This window comes from Tenrec ecaudatus, chromosome X (assembly GCF_050624435.1).
Source record: "Tenrec ecaudatus isolate mTenEca1 chromosome X, mTenEca1.hap1, whole genome shotgun sequence".
Classification (NCBI taxonomy): Eukaryota; Metazoa; Chordata; class Mammalia; order Afrosoricida; family Tenrecidae; genus Tenrec; species Tenrec ecaudatus.
In genome coordinates this window covers 77728852-77735821 of record NC_134548.1, presented here as the reverse complement: position 1 = coordinate 77735821, position 6970 = coordinate 77728852, and the positions used below count along the sequence as shown (strand labels likewise).

Sequence of the window (6970 nt, the reverse complement as noted above, 5' to 3'; positions counted from 1 at the left end):
GAAGACATGGGTGAAGGGGGACAGCGGACGGTATAAGATATAAAAATAAAGTAATTTATAATTTATCAAAGGTGCGAGAGGTGGGGAGAGAGCGAAAAAAAGAGGAGCTGATACCAAGGGCTCAAGTAGAAAGAAAATAATTTGAATATGATGATGGTGATTTATGTACAAATGTGCTTGATACAATTGATGTATGGATTGTTATGAGAGCTGTAAGAGCCCCCAATAAAATGATTTAATATAAATAAATAAGAGTTATGCAGTCATCACAAAAAAGAAAATCTGTATATAGAACAGTGTAGAGAGCTTTAAGGATTTTATTTTTATAGAAGAAGGGAAATTAGGAAATTCCTGTAAACAAATGAGAATGATAAGACAAAATACCGAAACCTGTGGGACCCAGCAAAAGCAAGTATCAAAGATCACTCTATTACAACAAATGCACACATGAAAAAAGAGGAAAGAATAATGCTCAGCATCTTAACACAGCACCTCCAATAATTAGAACAAAGTAAACATTATAATCCTTCTAACAGCGAAAGTAATCACAAAAATTAGAGCAGTAATAAATGAACTGGAAAACATAAGAATAATGGGGGGAAAATCAACAAAGCAAAACGTTGGTTCTTTGAAAGAATCAACAAACTGCTAGCAAACTTAACAAAGGGAAAGAAGCAACAGATGGCAATATCAAGAATTAGGAATGAGACAGGGGAGTCTCATGAGACCCGAACGAAATAAAAAGATTAATAGCACAGTATTATGAAAGATGGTTTTTCAACAAATTCAATAATTTGGATGACATGGACAAATACCTAGAAAAACACTCTACCCAAAATAACACATATGGATATTAAGACCTTGAACAGACCCATACCAAAGAAGAAATAGATAAGGTCATCAAGAAACTCCATACTAAAAAAACAAAAACAGTCTAGATGGCTTGACAGGGCTTTACCAAATATTAAGACAAATGCTGACACCAATCCTACATAACCTTCCAGAACATAGAACAGGACAGAAAATTCCCAAACTCATTCTACGTAGCCAGTACAACCCTGATACCAAAACCAGGCAAAGACTCCTCAAGGATAGCGAACTACAGACCAATATCCCTCATGAACCTAGATGCAAAATTTCTCATCAAAATCTTGGTCAATAGACTCACACAACATATAAAAAATAATACATCATAACCAAATAAGATTCATACCAGGGATGCAGGATGGTTCAATATTCTTAAAACAATTATCATAATCCATCACATTAAGAAGGAAAAAGATCAGAACCAAATGATCATATCAATTGATTCACCAAAAGCATTTGACAATATCCAACACCCATTCCTCACAAAAGCATCAAGAAGATAAGATTCGAAGGGAAAATCCTACAAGTAATAAAGGTCATATATGAAAAATCAACAGCCAATATTACACTCAATGGAGAAAAGCTGAAAACTTTTCCACTGAATCAGGAAACCCGACAAGGATGTCCCTTATCCCCAGGTTTATTCAACATCCTGTTGGAATTCCAATCAAGTACCATGAGACAATGGCAAGAAATCAAGGGAATACAATTGGGCAAAGAAGAAGTGAAATTTTCCCTATTTGCAGATGATATGGTTTTACATATTGAAAATCCTAAGGGGTTTACAATAGGACTGCTGGAAATAGTAAAGAAGTTTAGTAGAGTAGCAGGATACAAGATTAACAAGCAGAAATCAGTTGGATTCCTATATGCTATGAATGGGAATACCAAAAAGGATATCAAGGAAAAAATACCATTCCCAATAGCCACACAAAAGCTGAAATACCTAGGAATATACCTAATAAAAAAAGCAAAACAAAAAAAACCCAAAAGGCTTGCACAAAGAAAACCCCAGAACATTAATACAGGAAACCAAAAGGGATCGCCACAAATGGAAGAATATCCCATGTTTGTGGATGAGAAGACTTAATATTATGAAAATGTAAATACTACCTAAACCAATCTAGAAATTCAATACATTCCCAATACAAATTCTACCACCATTCTTTAAAAAGTAGGTGGTCTTGCACTACCTGACCTCAAAACCTACTATATAGCGATAGTTTACAAAACAACCTGGCACTGGTATAGTGATAGACACTCTGACCAATGGTTCAGGACAGAATTCCAGAAGTAAAAAAATCCACATGCAGACAACTTATTTCACCAAGGCCCCAAAAGCATTAAATAGGAAGCAGATGCCCTCTTCAATAAGTGATGCTAGAAAAGTTGAATATCCACCTGCAGATGAATGAAACAAGATGCATATCTCATCCCATGCACAAAAACAAACTCAAGGTGGATCAAAGAACTAAAGGTAAAGTCAAAGCTATCAGGATAATCAATGAGAAAATTGGGACAAATCTATGTGTCCTAGTGCATGGAATACATGGGCTATCTGAGATAACAAAGAAAACATTCTGTGGAAGAAAAAAATAAATGAGTGGTGTCTATTAAAAATAAAATACTTGTGTGCATTGAAAGACTTCATTAAAAGAGTGAAAAAAGAGCCCACAGACTGGGAAAAATACTTAGTAATGACATGACAAAGGACTAATTACTAAAATCTACAGTATTTTACAAGCCAACAACAAGAGTAAAGCTAATAACCCTCTGAGAAGGTGGGCAAAGGATCTGAACAGACGATTCACAAAGGATAACACTAGAATGGTTTATAAACACATGAGGAAATGCTTCTGTTCCATAGCCATCTGAGAAATCCATGTGAAAACAACCATGAGTTACAATCTAACACTCATAATTGTTACACAATTAAAAAAACAAACAAACAAACTGAGAACTACAAATGGTGGAGAGGGTGTGTTTAGATTGGGACTTTTATCCACTGATGGTGGACTTGTGAAGACGTGCTGCGATGGTGGAAGCGATATGGCAATTCCTAAAAGAGATGGCAATTGAAATGCCATATGAGCCAGCAATTTCTTTACTGGGCATATACCCAAAGGAAATAAGAAACCAATCATGAACAGAGGTATGCTCTCCCATGTTCATTGCAGTATAGTTCACAATTACAAGAATCTGGAAATAGCGTAAATTCCCATCAGTAGAAGAGTAGATAAAATAACTCTGGTATATGTACACAATGGAATACTACACATAAATAAAAAACTGTGATGATACTATGAAACACCTCATCACATGGATGGATCTGGGAGACATTATGCTGAGTGAAGTTAGTGAATCACAAGAGGACAAATACTGTTGAGTCCATTGCTGTAGGAATAAACAGCAGAATGGGCAAAAACTCAGTAAGACTCTCTACCATAATTTAAATGGCTTTGAAAGGGAGCCAAAGAGAGATGAAAAACAAACAAACAAACAAACAAACAAACAAAAAAGCATAGACCCACCAATGGGTTTTGTTCTCACAATAAATCCTGGCTCCAATTTAAGAACCATTAGTTCTTACACCATGACCCTGCTGGATACTCGCCACAGGTAGTGTGGCTTGAAAATTGAGGCACAGAACAAGCTGCTAAGGCAGCTGCACACTGGTCTGATCATCAAAGAGAAAGAGACAAGAAAGGTGAGGCTCTCGGAACCATTCATCTCTCAGTCCTTCAATTAATCCAACAATAAAATTACCTATCACAGCGGGGGAGCCCCAGGGTCTGGGTCCCTGATTCCTTGGGTCCAGGAACTAGGTGAGAAGTGGGGGAGAGATGCTTTCTGGACCAAGACTGCGTTCTCCACTCTTCCTCCTGGGCCAGGAGGAGCCAAGAAGTGCTGAGCAGCCATGTGCCACACTCACCTAGCTGCTCTGCCTGGGAAGTGGTGGGCTCAGCTTGTCCTGGGTACCATAGACACTGCTGCTGCAGGGGTGGAGGGGTCTCAGATAATGGTGTGTGTGGTGGGGGCCTGCAGTCTCAGGTGACCACATTACTGCAGGTGGACTGTGGGCGACCCCTGGGGCCCTGGGTGGACAATGGGAGGGACCACAGTTTGGTGGTGAGACTGCCTCCTGTGGAGAGGGGAAAACTGCAGCAGAAGGGAGCAGCTTCCCTAGGGGAGTGTCACAGGTGGACAGCTGCTCTGTGTGGGTCCAGCCACAGCTGTGGGGGTCGTGGCAGGGCAGCCACCCAGCTCCTGGCATGGCAACCAGTCTGGGGGATGGGGGACAATCGGTGGGTGGTGGCCGTGGCGGAGTGCAGAAGCAGCACTGCTGGTCCTGGGCCAGGAAATCGCAGACATCAGGTCACAGTTCTCCAGGGCTTTGGAGCAAGGCAGATGTGAGGGAGAGTTGTCTCCTGGACAGAGGAAGCACTCCAGTATCTTTTCACTTACCAGAATGCTCCCACTCAGCCTCCTGGCCACCTGGCTCACTGTTCTCCTCTGAGATCCCAGTATGAGCCTCTTACCTGGGTGCCATCTTGGGATCCTCTGGTTTGTTAATTTTTAAATACTTTCAAAGAGTCAACATTTTTTCTATTTTCTGTTATTTTTCTGTTTTTCCAATTCATTAATCTCTGCTCTAATCTTCACGACAAGAAAGTAAACTCTCTTATCATTTTATTCAAATAGGTTTCAGGATTTCTTCCTAATAAAAGATAAAAGTAAAATCAAGCTCACTGACATCGATGATTGTGACAGGGTTACAAGAGAAGTTCTGGGAGCAAGTCTGAGGGTATGGGAGAGAGATTGTAAGTAAGATGATGAGGATTAATTGATTCTAAGGACGCCTTGCCTGGAAGACATCCCATAGGTATGAAAATGTAAAGATATTGCTCAGTTGTAATCTTTACAGAGCAGGCCACTAGGCCTTTCTACTGTGGCACTGTTAGTGGGTACAAGTTGTCAACTTTTAGGTTAATGGTCATGAACTACTAGCAGTTTACTATCTACACTAGAACTACCCAGAGAGAGAGAGAGAGACAAATCGCCACTCCTGACATAACTTTTTCCTCTCGTGGCACTCTCAGCCATCCAAGCTGTTGGAGATACATGGATATTACTGGAATAGATGTAACTAGTGTTACCTGACTCTCTCATATGTATTTGATTCCTATGGATGGAAAATGGTAGTGAAAGAAGTTTATACACTTTCCTTAAAGGTTTGAAACCCAACTATAAAATAAACATCTTACAAATGTCAGATTAGCATTAGCAATCACAAGGCCTTTCTTGGCCTTTTACTCAATAGAGCACACATATTTTTCTCCATTATGAATGATTGAATTACTCATATTTGCCTCACAGTGACTCAACATTACCAATTTGTAGTTTTATTATACCTCCATTGATTTTTCATCCCGCCTCACCAAAGATATCCATAATTATCCAAAAGACCCACTCTAACTGTGCCACCTTGTGATAAGGTTTTGTGCGATTCTTCCATCAGGCTCAGCCTCATCTCATCTTAATGCCATCCACTAATCTTGTGCAGCAATGCCTGCATTGTTGACTTGAACAAGGAAATAAAATGATAAAACTAGTCTTTCCACGAGGTGCCAAAGGGACCAGGTATAAGGCATCATCCAAAATATATATATATATATATATATATATATATATATATATATATATATATATATATATATATATATATATATATCATAGTGAATGAAGGGGGAAGTGCAGAGTGGAGACCCAAAGCCCATTTGTCGGCCACTGGAGATCTCCTCACAGAGGGGTTTAGGAGAGGAGATGGGTCAGTCAGGGTGCGATGTAGTACTGATGAAGAACACAGCTTTCCCCCAGATCCTGGATGCTTCCTCCCCGCAACTACCATGATCTGAATTCTACCTTGCAGGACTGAATAGGGCAGAAGTTGTACACTGGTGCATATGGGAGCTGGAGGCACAGGGAATCCAGAATGGATGATACCTTCAGGACCAGGGTTTTGAGCGGAGATACTGGGAGAGTAGAGGGTGAGTGGGTTGGAAAGGGGGAACCTATTATAAGGATCCACATGTGGCCTCCTCCCTGGGAGACGGACGGCAGAGAAGGGGGTGAAGGGAGACTCCGGATAGGGCAAGATATGACAAAATAACAATCTATAAATTATCGGGGGCTCATGAGGGAGGGGGAAGCGGGGAGGGAGGGGATAAAAGAGGACCAGATGCGAGAGGCTTAAGTGGAGAGCAAATGCTTTGAAAATGATTAGGGCAAAGAATGTATGGATATGCTTTATACAATTGATGTATGTATATATATGGATTGTGATGGGAGTTGTATGAGCCTCTAAAAAATTTTAAAAAAAGAAGGAAGGCAGATACTTACTTGGCAGAGGAGATACCATGATCACGAAGGTGGTTTTCCCAGGGCGAGGCTTATCCAGTGCACTGTGAATGTGCTAACCCTTGCGATTTCCCCAAATGTGGGAAACTCGACTGCATAATTTGTGGTAGTGAGGGACTGCATCTGCGCTCTCCCCTGGGGAAAAAAAAAGAAAAGAAGGCAGATAATTTAAAAAATTAAAATAATTTCCATGAGTCTGAAGGGAGCTCTAAGGAAAATTTTTTATAGTCCAGCCTAACTACAGTTTTAAAAAATCCATTTTTACAGTGCTTTTTGTCTGATATTGAGGTTATTCACATTTCTAGACTATGATCACTGGGGATTCACCAGAGACTTAATTAGACCTACGGATGCTGCAAATGGATTTGGACTTCCATTGTCATCCATAGTGTTCTGCACACTGGGTGTTTAGAATTTAGGCTCTAGTACTATTCTCTCTTCTGGCTTTGGATTTTATTATTTAATGTCCTTGGATCACACAGACTGGTGTGCTTTTCCTATGTGAACTTAGCTGACTTCTCATTAAATGGCTCCCCAGCCACACTATTTGTTCCCCTGATGATTTGCACCATTTGAATTCTTTACCATACCTATATCTTCAGTGATCTCCTCATGAGAGGAAATACTGGATAGGCCATATCACAAGAACCAAATTGTTCTTACATTAAGCCTACAATTAAGTGAG

The 6970-nt window shown here is 40.1% G+C and overlaps 1 non-coding gene across 1 annotated transcript; it reads left to right on the top strand.

Moving 5' to 3' along the window:
* Positions 1-6259: 6259 nt before the first annotated feature.
* On the top strand, positions 6260-6423 carry LOC142435072 (U1 spliceosomal RNA). Its single transcript, XR_012781223.1, has one exon. It is a non-coding gene; the product is annotated as a U1 spliceosomal RNA (small nuclear RNA).
* The last annotated feature ends 547 nt before the right edge of the window (positions 6424-6970 follow it).